General features: G+C 33.2%; 1 non-coding gene across 1 annotated transcript; it reads left to right on the top strand.

The window, feature by feature from the left end:
• Window positions 1-1,759: 1,759 nt before the first annotated feature.
• LOC112095483 lies at window positions 1,760-1,863 on the top strand. Its single transcript, XR_002903855.1, has one exon. It is a non-coding gene; the product is annotated as a small nucleolar RNA R71 (small nucleolar RNA).
• The last annotated feature ends 16,384 nt before the right edge of the window (window positions 1,864-18,247 follow it).

Genomic DNA, 18,247 nt, shown 5'->3' with positions numbered 1-18,247 from the left:
CAAACCAAAGTGAGTTAAACATGTTTGTAAAGGATCATCATTAAGGTTTGAAAGAAAAGTATTATCAACTATTATTTCTATTAAATCCACATCAATAATTCCATCATCTGCATTATGAGGTTGTTTGGCAATGTTGAAGATGTTCAGTTCCATAGTCATGTTGCCGAAGGACAATTGCATATTTCTAGTTCTGCATTGAATGTGAGCATCCGCGGTTACCAAGAAAGGTCGGCCGAAGATAATGGGGATGTGCTTCCTTGAATCCTGGATTGGTTGAGTGTCAATTACAATGAAATCAACAGGAAAATAAAACTTGTCTATCTGGATAAGCACGTCCTCCACAATACTACGAGGTATTTTTGTGGACCGATCTGCAAGCTGCAGCACTACTGGAGTTGGGTGTAATTCTCTCAGTCCAAGTTTCACGAATACAGAGTAAGGCAACAGATTTACACTAGCTCCTAAATCCAACAAAGCATTCTCAATTGTGTGGTTCCCTATGCTACATGAGATAGTGGGGGAGCTTGGGTCTTTGCATTTTAGAGGAATTTTATGTTGGAGGATAGAACTAACATTTTCTGTTAAAAATATCTTCTTTTGAACATGAATGTTTCTCTTTTTAGTACAAAGGTCTTTAAGAAACTTGGCATAAGATGGAACTTGCTTTATAGCATCAAGTAAAGGAATGTTAACACTTACCTGTTTGAAGATTTCAAGAATCTCACCTGTGGATTTTCCCTTCTTTCCTTTAGTTAACCTCTAAGGAAATGGAGCTTTGGAAACATATTCTTGTGGGTTGGTTTCTTGTTTCTCCTCCAGTGATGAGTCCTCAACACTCATAGGTACAATTTGATTTTCTTTTATCACCAGCATCTCCACTTTGTTGTCGACTTGTTTTCCTTTTCGCAAGGTCATGACTGCTTTGACCTCTCCATACTGCTGTGGTGAACTGGTACTTGCTTCATGCACTCCTTTAGGATTAGGCACCGGTTGACTTGGAAATTTACCTTTTTCAACAGTCATTGCCAAGGTCTGAACTGAAGAAACAAGTTGTCCCACCATCTTCTCGAGGCTTGAAACTGATTGAGCTTGTGAGTTAAAGCCTGCTCTCAACTCATTTCGTAGTCCATCAATGGTGCGGTTTTGTTGCTCAATCGTGGAGTGAGTAACATTCTTGAAATTTTGGAATGCATCCTCCCATGGTCTGGGTTGAGAGTAGTTCTGGTTCTAATTGTATGGTCTAAATGGTGGCTGAGAGGCTTGAGGAACTTGAGGAATTTGTTGCATTGGTGGAGCTGGAGCTGCTGGTCCATTCTGTTGGAATCCTTGAGACCATGAAAAATTGGGATGGTCTCTCCATCCAGGATTATATGTGTTGGAGTATGGGTTGTAATTTGATGGTTTTCTCATTACACCTATGGCATTGGCTTGATCTGGATATGAGTTAGGGTCATGTGGCTCTATTGATTTAGCAGTCGATAACGATGCTATTTGTTGAGAGAGACCTTCAATTATTGCTTTGACTTCTTTAATTTCTGAACTAGATTCGCCAATGTGAACCTCATTCAATCTTTTAATTCTTCTAGTATTCCTGAGTGATCGACTCCGTTGTTGGGAATTATCCACTTGTCGCTGGAAGAATTCCCAAATTTCTGATGCACTTTTTGACATTAGCTCTCCTCCACTTGTTGCCATGAGCCATTCTTGCACATTCGGCAATAATCCCTCCAAAAAGTATTGGCATTGGTGCCATTTCTCATACCCATGATGTGGACACTTCAAGAGTAGCCCATTGAATCGCTCCCATGTTTCGAAAAACTGCTCGTCCTCTCTCTGGGTAAACTCTGAGATTTTCCTGCGAATAGCGTTGATTTTATGCATTGGGAAATATTTATTTAGAAATTTTGTTACCATTTGTTCCCATGATGTGATGCTATTGGTAGGTAAAGTATTTAACCATGAACGAGCTCTATCTTTTAAAGAAAATGGGAATAATCTGAGTTTAACATCATCATCTGAAAAATTTTCATATTTAAATGTTTGACAAATGGCATGAAAATCATTCAAATGATTATATGAGTCATCATTTTCTAGGCCATAAAATGTGGGGAGACAATTTAGCACACTAGGTTTTAGTTCAAAACTCCTAGCAGCTACATTTGGGTATCTTATACATGATGTGCTCAAATTTGCTAAAGGACTGAAATAATCCTTAAATGGCCTCTCATGTGGTGCTTGTAAATCCATTTTATTTTTAACGTGTTTGTGTGTGCGAAGAGTTTTTTCTAATTCAAGGTCTATAGGTTCAAGATTAGGAAATAATGACCTACGACCATGCATGCAAGGAACACAAAAATAAATGGGAACAAAACAAATAAAAATAAAGAAAAATGAGAAATTACGATCCTAACCTTATTACGCTGTTATAACCTTTCTATAAAAATACACAAAAACAAATACGTGAAATAAATTAACTAAAAATAAATTAATAAGATAAACAAAAAAAATTACAAAGACAAATAAATTGAAAATTAAATTACAGAATTTTAAAGAAGAGAAGAAGAAAAGAAATACTAGCCTTTAAATATAGATTCACTTTTCTTTTTCTTTTTTTTTTTTAATAAAAATACAAGAAAATAATTTAAAAGAAATTATTTACAAAAATTAATTATATGAATTAAAATTACTTACCTCCCCGGCAACGGCGCCAAAAACTTGTTGTGCAAATTTTAATGAACTCGCGAGCGCACGAATCTATTGTAGTAAAGATCAATAGTGACGAGTGTCGATCCCACAAGGAGGTGGATTTTAATTGTGTGTAGAATTAATTTTGTAAATGAGTGATTGGATTTTTGGTAGAAATGATTTGGAATATGCTAAAACTTAAATTAAAATGGCGAGAATAAATTCTAAAATTGGAATTGAAATGGCGAGAATAAATTGAAGAAAATTCTATTGAAATGACGTACTTGGGTATCTGGATCCGTTTCAACATGCATCATGGGCTAAATATTCCTTATTAATGCCAATTAAATCATGAGGGGGGAATCCACACCTCATGAACCACGCTCTAATCAATATGGTGCTAAGGACTTATCGTGCCAAATAATAATAACCTTATACTAGAGAGCCGGTGTAACCAATACGGTATCTAGACAAGATTATTATTATTTGTCGACGAGAAGTCAAAACATCCACAAAAACTAGAGGGAAAGAGAAAATCAATTTACTAAATTAAGTCCATGACACATGTTGAGACTTCAACTTCAACCCAAACGTGAAAGAAAATTAGCTACTCATAATTGAACTAGGGGCAAAATGGAAATTTATTAAAATACATAGAAAATACAAGATGGAGAAGAAATTACAGAAAATGAATCCCAAAAATGGATTCAGAGATATCAAATTAGGGGGGAGAGGCCCCCTTTTTATAGATACATGGAGTAAATCATGGCCATCAGATTAAAAACAGTTTGGACGCTCAGGATTGCGCCACGTCATCAATCAACAGTACACGGTTTGACCACGTGGATGAACAGTAATATGGTTTGACCCGGGTTGAACAGTGACGCGATTTGGTTGAAAATAATCCTATGTGATGCATGTACCGTACGGGAGATTTTTCGTCCACTGATATGCTGCCATGTCACCATCAACAATACATAAGAATTTTAGCCCAACAGGATCGTGACACCTCATCAGTCAATGCCACATTATCGGTCAATGCCACGTCATCGATCCGTCTATGTGAACAGTGTCATGAACAGTAATGTAGACAGTACCGTACACGTGAATAGTACCGTACATGTGAATAGTGCCATTTTTCCTTTTATGCTCCTCCTAAGGTTTTCGACCGTCCTGAGTTCAAAAGTGATGTCCGTTTTGCCGTCTGATCTCTCATTTATTGTGAAATGACCATAATGCCCCTAAAATACATAAAATACTTAATTAAAATTGCAAGAAGCTTAAATACATAAAAGTAAGGGTTGTTAGTAAAACTTGAAATGTAAAATGATGATTTTCTCCTTTATAAATATACATTTTCTAACACTCAACAGAGTGGATAAACAAATTATAGCTCAATGATGATTCAACAAATGATGATTTACGAAATGAAAGCTCAATATATGTTATATCATCTTGTTTTTCCTTGTATTGATTCTTACAATGAAGTTTGAATTGAGTTTTTATAGTTAAAACCTGAAAACTAGCCGTTATAGGTAAATTCCCGCACCCAAGTGGTTAGCCGCTTGATTATCCTGCTAGCCACTTAAGAACAGTGATATTACCGTTATTTTTGAATTTTCTACAGTAACACTGTTCACTGAAATTACACTTTGGCCTAAAACTTTCTATAATTATATTATGGCCCAAAACGTCATAACACTTTGTAAATAGATCCAATTTCAGAATTTCCTAATAATAGTTGTCTTTCCAAAACTTTTTAAAATTATGATATGGCCCCAAAGATATTATTCTTTTGCAAAAAGGTCATTTTCAACATAATACCCATATTTTTTAAAGTTCTCAAAATCTTTCACTTTAGTCCAAAATATTCATAAATTATAGTATAGCCCAAAACATTTCAAATGTTTGTAAAAATGTCCAACTTCGAAATTCAATAATAATACTTATTAAAATCAAAGATTTCAAAACTTTGCATTTAAGTCCAAATTACTCAAAACCACAAGGTACTTTATCTTATAAAAATAAAACCTTTTAGTTTATAAAAAGTAATTAATTAAATTAATCTCTTGAGCTTCTCAAATGCTAAATCATGCGTCAATTATCGCACTAATTTGTCCGTTGAGCTCTAAACTTTATTCTTGATTTTGCCGTTGTCCGTTGAGTGTCTTGAACTTGATTTCACTTGCATAAATATTACTCTTCAAAAACTAGTGAAAATGTGAAATACAATATCTATTAATCACTTAATACATATGTTTGTTATCATCAAAATTACATTATGTGTAGCCCTTTAGGCTAACATTCATCACTCCATTCTTATAATTAATCAAAGCATTAGCAATGGCCAAAAAGAGCCGAACTAATATAATAAGAATTTGCTTGTATTCATCAACAATTAGTTCAGTTTCCAAAACAAAAAAATCCATAAGATATATGAATTTATCGACGTGACTAATACATCCTCAATTATCCCTCTTAGTACTTTAATCGACCTATAAACAAGTAAAAGAATGGTAGAGGCTGGTTTTAACTCACCAAAATTATGTTGTCAATACATTGAGTATGGAAGCAAATTGAAAATAGCACTAAGATCAAGTAAAGCACGTTCAATTTTATAGTCCCCAATAATGCAATAGATAGTTGGACAACCAGGAGCCTTGCATTTAATAAAGCTTACATGTTTTATTAGAAAAACTTTCTTTTGTACCTTAAGTTTCCTTTTAACAATATATAGATCTTTCAAAAATTTAGCATAAGATGGTGTATGTTTAATGATATTTAGAGATGACCTTTTTCTGTTTGAAAACTTTATAAATCTTACGATTGTTCTTTGATTTCCCTGGCTTGATCAGGGCTTGAGAGAATAAGGGTACAAAGGGCAGTTGGTTATTTCTTCCTTGGGTAAAGGTTCGTCAACCTCTTCTTTACTCTCTGAAATTGACTCCTTACCTAATATAACCGATTTGACTTAGCTAATGTTTTGGCTTTCTATACTACACATTTAAGGGTGTTGTTTAACTATTAGGATTTGGTTATCACTGAGAAGAAACACTTACTTTTTTCATTAATGATAAGAGCAAATATAAGTTTAGAGATACTGTCTGTTAAGTTTTTCAAAGTTTTCTTAGTTTAGTTATTAATGGACTATTGATTTAATAAAAGAATGCAATGTATTTTCAAGAGTTTTCTTAATGGCAGGATATAAGGTGGGTAACTTTAAGAGTTTTTAAAATTCTAATATGTATCAGGAGGTGGTTGTGAAGTTTGTGCATAATTGTCATTTCTTCAACTAAAATTTAGGTAGTTCCTTTAATCAGAGTTGTAGGTTAATTAGTATGGATTAAGATTCAACCTTTTTGAAATTGTCTGCAGCATTTACTTGTTCTTGCAAACTTTCTTTCAAAATCAGCAAGGTCAAACAATCTTGAGTAGAATGGTCAATAGAACTACAAAACATGACATGGAATATCTTAAATAGATTTAACATAATCAACTTTTTAACTCTAATGCTTCGACTTTTCTAGCCAAAGATGCAAATTTGGCTTGAAGGTCATAATATTCCCGAAGGGTATATACGCCTTCATCAGATAGAGATGATTGGAGTTTACTTAATGACTCATAAGGACCAACCGTGTCTTAGTGTTGTGCACTCTCTATTATATAGTCAAGATAATATAATGTAACTTTAGGAATTTTGACTCTACACTCACCATTACACATTATTTCAACAACATGTCTACTTTGCAAAGTTAGTATCTTATAGAAATATGATATTAACCTCTATATTTCAAAACCATGGTGTGGACAAATGTCAAGTAACTCCTTTTACCTATTCCAACATTGGTAAAGGGTCTTTCTTGACTTTTTAGTGAAAGTGGTGATTCGTCTTTTGAAAGAATTTGTTTTGTGGGGTATAGAATTTTTTTTTAAAAAAAATTGCATTTGCATGTCATCTCAAGTTTTGATGGATCCTGACCTAAGATTTCGTAAAAATATTTTAGCTTTTTCCTTTAGTAAGAAAGGAGAAAACTTAACTCTAATTAAGTTCATGCTACATTTTTTATCGGTACAACTAACAATGCTTTAGCTTTTTCCTTTAGTAAGAAAGGCAAAAAACTTAAGTCTAATTAATTTCATACAACATTTTTTATCAGTACAACTATCACTCACTTCCACAAATTCTCTCAAGTGCAGGTATGGAATTTCAAACTCAAAATTGTGAAAAGTAGGAAAATTTTAAATGATACTAGGTTTGAAATTAAAATGTGATGCATCAAGATGAAAAATTATACATTAAGGTGCTCCTATTCTAGTAGGATACATGTATTCTCTAAATGTCCCAGGCTAGTTATAATGATGTTGAAGTGCTTGGTTAGTTGAAAAGTTGTCAGCATCAATATCGGCTACATCTAAGGAAGGTGAAGATGATTTCCTATTTATTTTGCCATTATTTTTGTTGAACCAGTGTCTCATACAATATTGATGATGTATGTGTATCCTTGCTAGATTAAGTTATAAAGATGATACACAAACAAACGAGGAATGCGTTATATGAAAATTACAAGAATAAAAAATAATGCAAAATCAAAAATTAAATATACAAGTAATATAAATGTACACAACAAGAATTAAAGAAAAAATAATAATAAACAAATGCAACATGAAAATGAAAAAAATGGAACCAAAAATATGAAATTAGAAAGTGAGAAGAAGGAAAGGAATACTTACCTCGAGATGTGGACATCTTATTATTATTATTTTTTAACAAATTTTAAAAGTTCTTACGATGGAGTGAGGCGTAGCGGAAGCAGAATTGATAGAAGGGAAATTATCATTTGTATACCCTTAGTTTACTTCATTATAAAAAATACTACAACACTTTGAGGGTGTATCAATCGTCCATTCTAAGTTGACAAAATGTATCAGCTGACCACCAAACCGTTAGTTGTCGTTTAACTATGATGACGTCAGAAGGGAAATTTGGTATTTTCATATGATACAAGTGATAATTTAAGAGTATACAAGTGATAAAAAGAGAATTTAAGGGTATACAAGTGATAATTTTCAAGGGTAAAATCGTCACTTCACTGTAACTCCATTAACTTTCAAACGACAACTAACGGTTTGGTGGTCGGCTGATACATTTTGTCAACTAAGGGTGGACGATTGATACACCCTCAAACTGTTATAGTATTTTTTATAACAGAGCAAATATAGGGTATATGAATGATAATTTCCCTTGATAGAATAAGCAAATAGGTTGTTTACAATTAAAGCAAACTGGAAAAAAGAGCAATCTATGGAACAAAAATGAAAACTTTTCATTTCTGTTTAATCATCTTCTTAACTAAACCACTGACTTAATTTTACTTAAATATCATTGTCATACTGGACTAAGCTGACACGATTAGGTTATGCTTAAATCGAAGCGTGATTAGATCTCGTTCTAACCTAAACAACTCAATGAGATTTTTAATAGGGAAATTATCCATTGATCACCTGTTTTTTCTAGCTTTTTAAAAAATACACATATCTTTATTTTTTTGGCTGAGTTCCACTTGAATTTATATTTTCTTACACTCATCCACTTCCGTTATTAAGATGTTCAGAGAATTAACGGTAAATTGATTGGATGACTTTTTTGTCCTTAAATAAAGAATTACAAATTTACCCAAAATAAATGGAAAAAAAGGAAAATCAAAAGTCACGGCTGGCCTGAGCCTAATCCCAAACTCAATCTAAAAATTGAAGAAGTCGTGGCTGTCAGGTTGTAGATCAATGACCTTGATGATGGACAACCGATCTTCAAGGCTTGAACTGCTGTTGGCACGGTCGTCGATTCAAATCAAGTTACTGGTGCAGAGAAAGTGAAGGAGATTATTGGTGAGAGGGGGGTTATATAGTGGAGAAAGGAAATGGGGATCTTGTGGGATTGGGGAAGCTAGTGGTGGCTTGGCGCAGCTACGACGGAACCATGGTCGATACGTGGTCCTGTGGGGTAATATTGTTTATGTTGCTTGCATGTTACTTACCATTTGATGATAGCAATCTTCTGGCTATGTATAAGAAGATTAATCAAAGCGATTATCAGTTCCCGTCTTTTATGTCACAACCACCAAGTTCGCTTATGTATCATCTCCGTGATCCAAATCCGATGACAAGAATAAGCATAGAGAAGATTATGAAAATTTCTTGGTTCTCGAAATCATTGCAACAAAGAAAGACAGGGCAAGAAAGCAACATTTTTTAGTTAGGGGTAGTTGATAATAATAAATATATGCTTAAGGAGAAGATACTAAAGATAGTATCAACGAATGTGTTTAATATTATATCATTATCATCAGGCTTTGTCATGTCTTTTTGAGGTGAAGAAGAGGTTTACCACGAAGGAAAAAACAAAAAGAGGCTTAAATCAAAGCTTTTCGAGAGGTAAGAAGAAGCTAAAAATGATGTCATTTTTTATTGCTCAGGTCAAATGACAAATTTATCCCTATGACATTAGCAAGGTCTTAACAGCTTAATAACGGAAGTGGATGAGTGCAAAAAAATATAATTTCAAGTGAAATTCAGTAAAAAAAAATAAAGATATGTGTATTTTTGAAAAAGCTAAAAAAATAGATGGTCGGTGGATAATTTTCCTTTTTAATAACGCATTTAAGCGAGATTAAATGACGATCTAATCCAAATGACTCTACAAGAAAGATTTTGATAGATAATCCTAAGGGGAATTATAAAAGGGATAATTTTATTGAATAATTGAATCTGAGGTATCAAAACAATAAAAAGAGCTCTCTGTTTATAATAGAGTAAACCTAGTTCCCTAAGTTAACTTAAAAAGGAAAACTAAATCACAATTATAATGGAAACAAAAGATACTTCCCTAAGTCAATTAAATCTCCTACCTTAATTGACTTTAATAAAAATAGAAAGTCCTAAAATAATAAAATATCATAATTGACTCTAATTAAAATAGAAAGTCTTAAAATAATAAAATTCTAGAGTTTTAAAACAGCTAACCGCTTGGTTGCGGGAATTTGTCTATAACGGCTAGTTTTCGAGCTTTAACGATAAAAACTCAACTCCAACTTCATTTTAAGGACTAATGCAAGCATAACAACATCATATAACACATAGTGAGCTTACATTTCGCAAATCATCATTTATTGAACCATTATTGTGTTATTATTTGCATATCCACTTTTAAAGAGAGTTTTTGTTGTAATTTTCATTTCTTATCAAATTGTGTGTGTACAAGTGTGAGAAACACTTGGGTGAAGAGATTGGGGAGATAATCTCTTGATTGTAAAGGTTCATTGACACCTTGGAAGTCAATTGTAAGAACTTGAAGCCTTGGGAGGCTTGAATAGTGAAATCCTCGAGCTTGGTTGGCTTGGAGGCGTGGACGTAGGCAGGGATTGCCAAACCACGTAAAAATTCTTGTGTTTGTTTTCTCTTCCATTTCTCTTTTATTATTGTGCAATACTGCATTTATTGTTTTCAATTTCATTAAGGCATTAGATTAAATTGTTGCGCAAATTGTTTAGCATAATTTATAAAAACTCAATTCACCCCCCCTCTTGGGTTGCATAACTTGCATTTCATTTGGTATCAGAGCTTGATTCTCTTGTTAGGACTTAACCGTCTGGAGTAAAAGATCCATGGCAACCCAAAATGACTCAACCTTTAGGGAAGGACAGTCCACAACTAGGCCATTGTTCTTTGACGGAAATGACTACCCGTATTGGAAAACTAGGATATGAATTTATTTACAAGCACTAGATTATGAAATTTGGGAAGTTGTATGTGATGGCTCATTTATGCCCTTAACTAAAAATGAAGTCGGGGAAGATATTTCAAAACCTTCACGGGAATAGAATGAATTAGAAAAGAGAAAAGCTTCTCTAAATTCCAAAGCTATGAATGCTTTATTTTGTACACTAGATAAGAAATAGCTTCATAAAGTGTCTAGTTATGAAAGTGCTAATGAAATTTGGCACAAACTCGAAGTGGTTTATGAAGGCACGAATCAAGTGAAAGAGTCTAAAATTAGTAGGTACACTCGACAATATGAATTGTTCCAAATGCAGCAAAATGAGAGTGTGTATTCTATGTATACTAAATTTAGGGATATAGTGAACACTCTAAGATTTCTATGAAAGACCTTTTCAAATAGCGAGAAAGTTAAGAAAATCATTACGTCGCTACCTAAGGAATGGAGACAAAAAGGACTGCCATTGAGGAAGCCAAAGATTTAAATATCTTACCTATTGATGATTTAATTGGTTCTCTTATTTCTTATGAGGAAGATTTGGCAACCGAAAGAGGAAATGAAGAAAAGAAGAAAAGCATTGATCTCAAAGCCACAAAATATGAGAGTGATGGGGAAAGTGAGCCGGATGATGAGAAGTTGGCTATGCTAGCCAAGAGGTTCAGAAAATTTTTCAAGAAAACCGGTGAGCGAAGAAATTTAGAAATCTTAAGAGCCAAAAGGAGAAGAAAGAGGTAATCATATGCTATGAATGAAAAATGTCTGGCCATATAAGATCAGAATGCCCACTTCTCAACAAACTCAAAAAGAAAGCTATGGTTGCTACTTAGGATGATAGCGATGAAGATTTAAGTGATGAAGAAGAGTCGCAAGAAGTATCAAACCTAGCACATATGCCAATAGGAGATGATGATGATCTCAATGAGGTAAGTGATCCTACCTATGATGAATTGTATGATGCTTTTAAATAATTGCATAATGAGTTTATGAAAATTGGTAAAAAGAATGTATGTCTTAAAAAGAAAATGATAGAGCTCAAAAATGAAAATGAATCTCTAAGTGCAAAGATTACATGCCTAGAATTAAAGAATAAAACATTACATAATAAAGTTACATTATCAAATAAGAAACCTAACACTTCACATGAGCATTTAGAATCACACATAGATGACTTGAAAAATGAAAATGAAAGGCTTAAGAAGAAGAACAATGAGTTAAATGAGATTGTTTTAAAATTTAGAAATGGGCAAAAGATGTTGGATAACATGTTTAACTCTAAGAAATGTGTATTTGATAAAGGAAGACTTGGGTATAAACCTAACTTGAAGTAAAAGTATTATAAGAATTATTTTGTTAAAGCTACCTCCACAAGTGATCATAAGATTGTTTGTCATTATTGCAATAGAAATGGTCACATGAAGCTTAGATGTCCTGTCAAAAGAAATGCATATTATGGAGTAAAATGTATTTGAGTTCCAAAAAGGAACCATTGCTAACGCTCAAGGACCCAAAAAGGTTTGGGTACCTAAGACTTGAATTTTTTTTTTTTTTGAAGGGCTTGAAGAAGAAGAAAAATAAATGGTACTTGGATAGTGAGTGTTCGAGGCATATGACCGGAAACTATGCATGGTTTTCAAGTTTCACCAAAATCGAAAACGGTGGAGATGTTTCCTTTGGAGACAATTCAAAAGGAAAGATTCTCGGAATTGGTAATGTCGGTAAAGTGTCGTCAACCCTAATTGAAAATGTATGTTTGGTTGAAAATTTGAAACACAACTTGATTAGTATTAGTCAATTGTGTGACAAGGGTTATAAAGTTATTTTTGATAAATCAAGATGTGTTATCGAGAATACATGTAATGGGAAAATTTTGTTTATTGGAAATAAATGTTGTAATGTTTACACAATTGATATAGAGTGTGCATATACCCATGATAAATGTTTTTCGACATTGCATGATGATGGTTTGCTATGGCATAGAAGACTAAGACATGCAAGCATGGATTTGATTTCAAAAATTTCAAAAAATAATTTAGTTAAAGGTCTTCCAAAAATTAGTTTTCAAAAAGATAGAATTTGTGAAGCTTGTCAATTTAGAAAACAAATCAAAACTTCTTTAAAAAATAAAAATCATATTTCTACTTTAAAACCACTTCAACTTCTTTATATAGATTTATTTAGACCTTCTAGATATGCTAGATTAAATGACAAATATTATGCATTTGTGATTGTGGATGATTATTCTAGATATACATGGGTATTGTTCTTAGCTAATAAGGATGATGCCTTTGAAGCATTTAGAGTTTTCTGTAAAAAGGTTCAAAATGAAAAAGGTTATTTTATTACGTGTATTAGAAGTGATCATGGTGGAGAGTTTGAAAAATCATGCATTTGAAAATTTTTGTAATGATTTTGACATTGAGTATCAATTTTCATCACCTAGGACTCCACAACAAAATGGAGTTGTTGAGAGAAAGAATAGGCCTATTCAAGAAATGACTAGAACTATGTTAAATGAGAATGCTTTACCAAAATATTTTTGGGCCGAAGCCGTTAACACCACTTGTTATGTTTTAAATCGGGTGTTAATTAGACCTCATCTCAATAAAACTCCCTAGAAGCTTTGGAAAGATAGAAAACCTAATATTAGTTATTTCAAAGTTTTTGGATGCAAATGTTTATTTTGAATATAAAAGAAAACCTTGGTAAATTTGATCCAAAATCCGATGTTGGCATCTTTCTTGGGTATTCAAATTCAAGTAAAGCTAATAAAGTTTATAACAAAAGAACCTTAGTTGTTGAAGAGTCTATGCATGTTACTTTTGATGAGTCTAACCCATCCTCTATGGAGAAAGGAGTTGTTAATGATGATGCAAACGGAGAGTTACAAGAAGAATCATCAAAAGATAAATAAGAGAACGCACCACAAGAAAATCAAGAGGATAAACATGAAGAACAACAAATATAGAGCAACAAGAAGGTATTTCTCAAACACTCCACAAGGAGTGGAGGTATATTTCCTCTCATCCTAAGTATTTAATTTTAGGTGATCCTTTAAAAGGTATTACAACTAGATCATCACTTAGAAACACGTGTGAGCATGCTGCATTTATTTCTCAAATTGAACCAAAATCTTTTGTGGATGCGGAAAATGATGAGTCTTGGATTATGACAATGGAAGAGGAGTTAAATCAATTTGAGAGAAATAAATTGTGGGAATTGGTTCCTAAACCAGAACATCAATCCATTATAGGCACTAAATGGGTATTTAGAAATAAAATGAATGAATATGGTGTGGTTGTAAGAAATAAAGCTATATTAGTGGCTCAAGGATACAACCAAGAAGAATGAATCGATTTTGATGAAACATTTGCACCTGTAGCTAGATTAGAATCCATTAGGATGTTGTTAGCATTTACATGTCATAAAGATTTCATTTTATTTCAAATGGATGTCAAGAGTGCTTTCTCAAAATGGTTATATTATGGAGGAAGTTTATGTGAAACAACCCCTTCGTTTTGAAATGAAAAATTTCAAAATCATGTTTATAAGTTATCAAAAGCATTGTATGGATTAAAACAAGCACCTACAGCATGGTATGATAGACTTAAAAATTTCTTATTGAATAACAGTTTTTCGATGGGAAAAGCGAATACTACTCTCTTTGTTATTATTCTTGAACAAATTCCGATCAAGTGTGATAATACTAGTGCTATAAATCTATCAAAGAATCTCATTCAACACTCGAGAACCAAGCATATAGAGATTAGACATCATTTCTTGAGAGATCATGTTCAAAAGGGTGATATTATTGCATTAGAATTTATCTCTACGGAAAAATAATTTGCCGATATTTTTACAAAACCTCTTTGCGAAGAACAATTTTCAAAAATTCGGTATGAACTTGAGATGCTGAAATTTTCACATTAACATCCTTAATCATGTTATTGAAACTATTAAAATTGATTGATTAATAATTTTTTTTTTGTTTATGAAGTGTTTTAGTATGAGAAATGAGTGATATGTTAGTAATTTCAACCATAAAGTGTTATCATATCTCATAATTGTGATGTATATGCATGATGAACATTTTTTAAATTTGAGTTTTTATGATCTTTTGGATGTCAATTATATTGATTCATGCATTAAAATGGCTTTTGAAATGTTTCAGGATCACAAAATGGTCTTAGAATCGTTCAAAATTAGCCGGAAAGCAAACTATGTGCAGAGGAGCAAAGAACAAGCGGCTAGCCGCTTGGGCGTTGTCCCAAACCCGAGAGCAAGTGGCTAACCGCTTGGTCACGGGTTCTCCCTTTTTTCTTTCCCTTTCACTTACTTTCTTCAACCTCTCCTCATTCTCGCTCAAAGCCGAACATATCTCCTCCCATTTCCACTTAAAATTTCTTCATTTCTAACTCTTTTTCATGCCAAGATCAATCTTTCAAACCATTACCCATGCATTTAACCTTCATTAAACACTTCCCAATCATCATTTCTTTACTTGTTCCTCTTTCTCTCTCTCACACCTGAATAGTACTTCTCCATTTCTCTCTCAAATCTCTTTATCTCTCACTCATTTTCTTGTTAAAATCAATCATTCAAATCATTATTCATCCATTACTCCTTCAATTTTCACTCTCAAAACAACATTTCATCAAGTCTCCACATAAAACCTAAAATTAAAAACTCAACTATACCCGTTTCTCTCTCTTCATTTTCAAGCTTCTTTTAGCCCATTTTTGATCCAATATACATCATATATTAGCTTCATTCATCTATAGGATCGATTTTCTTGGCTCAAACACATCAATTTCCCTTATAATTTTAAAAACCTGAAATTGGGTATTTAAGCTTGTTTTTGTTTCAACAATGACGGGCGGTGAAAAGTCCAATGGCAAGCAAGCGGCCAAGAAGCGCAAGGAAGACGATGGCGATTATTCGGAGTTTATATTGACTCATTTTCCGCATCCCTTGCTTCAGAAACGATTTCTCGATTATTTCATGTCAAGGTCAGTCATTCCTCCCTATTTTGTTAATCTTAGTAATTTAGCGAACTTAGAAATTTGTAACAAAACTCTTAGTGATTTTCTTATTACGAAGGGCTGGAAAAATGTATTGGTTGTTAAGGAGCAATATTATGAAAATTTAGTCAAGGTTTTTTATTCAATTGAGAATGTTGTTCGGAAAATTTGTCAACGACATGACTTGTCCTCCGAGTTTTGTCGATCTCCTTTGAAATCTCAAGCCCTACCTCTTCAAATTAGAATCCTTCATTATGTTCTTCACCATGTTATAACTCCTAGGTTTGGACATACAGATGAAATTAACAGCTTAGACGTGGCCATATTGGACTGCATTCTCGAGCGTAAGGTGCTCAATGTTGGTTATACTATCCTTCATCATATGCTTAGCACTCCGTGTATTATTACCCGCATTCTCAAGTATTTCTGAGTACCTATATCCGAGCCAATCTTTTTTAATCCGAGGGAATTAGGAGACGAAGCAATAGTAAATTTGAGGTTTATATGGGTGGAAAATAGATGGTATAAAGATCGGAGATACAAATTAAAGGTTACTAAACTTGCTCCTAAAAATCATCGTTTTTTTAACGATGTCCTTCCACCACACAAGCTCCCTGATCTCAGTGCTCTACATCACTCACATCCTCCACTTTCCAAGGGCCCTTCCCACTCTACTTCAGCTGTCTCTGAGGATCCGATGCAGCAGCTGTTGACTAAAGTGGATTCTCTTTCTGACCAGGAAAGCAAACTTCAATCCCAACTTGAGGCCTTTCAATTCAATCCATTTCGGAGCAACAACGACTATTTGCGCAGCAGCAGCAATTATTTGATTAACAACATCACCTCTTTGCTCAACAGCAGCGGCTTCTTGATGGCCAGCAATAACTTTTTGCAGCTCTTGGATTTCCACCACCATCCTCTTCATCACATCCACCATCTCCTTAGAACTCTATTTTATTTTCAGTCATTTGTCACTATGCACTACATCTCTACATGCATTATTACCTAGATTGTGGATTGAGGATGCTTGTTATTTGATCTTTGGATATTTTATATTTGGATGATGTTTTTCTAGATCCTTGGAATAGTACAACCCTTTGGTTAATTACATGCTTAATTCTTATATATTGCTTGATTAATCAATGAGGTGTTTTTTTTTAGCATGGATTTATAGTAATTTTGATGATGAATGGAGAGAAGTCATGTATTTTGAATTCGGAGACAGGGAGACAGGTAATACATATTTTGATCTTGAAGTTTTGATCTTGAAGTCTTTGTGTATGGTTTTGAAATATTAAGGAGGAGTACAAATTGTTATAGACCATATATTCAAGGGGAGTTTTATCTTAAATTCGATTTATATATTTAATTATGTATGTCATGTATTAAGGGGGAGTATAAATATCAAAATACATGAGATGTTTGTCATCATAAAAAATGGGGAGATTGTTAGCCTAAAGGGCTACACATAATGTAATTTTGATGATAACAAAGATGTGTCTTAAGTGATTTAATAAATATTGTATTTCACATTTTCACTAATTTTTTTAAGGATAATATTTATGCAAGTGAATCAAGTGAAATCAAGTTCAAGACACTCAACGGACACGGCGAAATCAAGAATAAAGTTTAGAGCTCAACGGATAAATTATTGCGAAAAAATCTTGTAAAGCCGGTATGATTTAATTGATGCATGATTTAGCATTTGAGAAGCTCAAGAGTTTATTTAAATAATTAATTTTCAAAAACTAAAAGGTTCTACACTTATAAAATAAAGTATTTTGTGTATTTGAGTGATTAGGACTAAAATAAAAAAAGATTTGCAATATTTCATTTTAATAAGTATTGTTTTGAATTCCGAAGTTGGACTTATTTGTAAATATTTGAAACATTTTGGGCCATATTATAATTTATAAAAATTTGAGAATCCGAATGTAATCCAAACGTTTGAAATCAAAAATTGGATAGAGAGTGAGCAGCTAACCGCCTAAGGCTAGCGGCTAGCCGCCTGAGGAAAATCTTATATTTTTTAATTTTGGACTAAAGTAAAAAGTTTTGAGAACTTTAAAAAATATGGGTATTATGCTAAATTTTGAAAAGGACTTCTTTAAAAATTATTATTATATTTGGGGCCATATCATATAACACATATTGAGCTTTCATTTCGTAAATCATCATTTATTTAATCATTATTGTGCTATTATTTGCATAGCCACTCTTAAAGAGAGTTTTGTTGTAATTTTTATTTTTTATCAAATTGTGAGTGTACAAGTGTGAGAAACACTTGGGGTGAAGAGATTGGAGAGATAATCTCTTGATTGTAAAGGTTCATTGACACCTTAGAAGTCAATTGTAAGAACTTGAAGCCTTGGGAGGCTTGGATAGTGAAATCATCGAGCTTGTTTGGCTTGAAGGCGTGGACGTAGGCAGGGATTGCCGAACCACGTAAAAATCCTTGTTTTTTTTTCTCTTCCCTTACTCTTTTATTATTGTGCTATATTGAATTTATTATTTTCAATTTCATTAAAGCATTAGATTAAATTGTTGCGCGAATTGTTTAGTATAATTTATAAAAACTCAATTCACCCCCCTCTTGGGTTGCATAACTTGCATTTCAAAAGTGTAGTGGCTTATGGTGGTTCGTGGTGGTTTTTGGCCGTGTTTAGTGGCAATTGGTGATTGATTTTGGATGTATGGCTCAAGGGGAGTGTGACAGTGGTGCTGGTCAACAGTGGTGAAGGCTGTAGGCGGCGGGTTTTAGAGTGGTGGC

This window comes from Citrus clementina, unplaced genomic scaffold (assembly GCF_000493195.1).
Source record: "Citrus clementina cultivar Clemenules unplaced genomic scaffold, Citrus_clementina_v1.0 scaffold_9, whole genome shotgun sequence".
In the NCBI taxonomy this organism is placed as follows: domain Eukaryota; kingdom Viridiplantae; phylum Streptophyta; class Magnoliopsida; order Sapindales; family Rutaceae; genus Citrus; species Citrus x clementina.
Note: the sequence above shows the minus strand (reverse complement) of the source record. Positions and strands in the feature narration are given on the sequence as shown.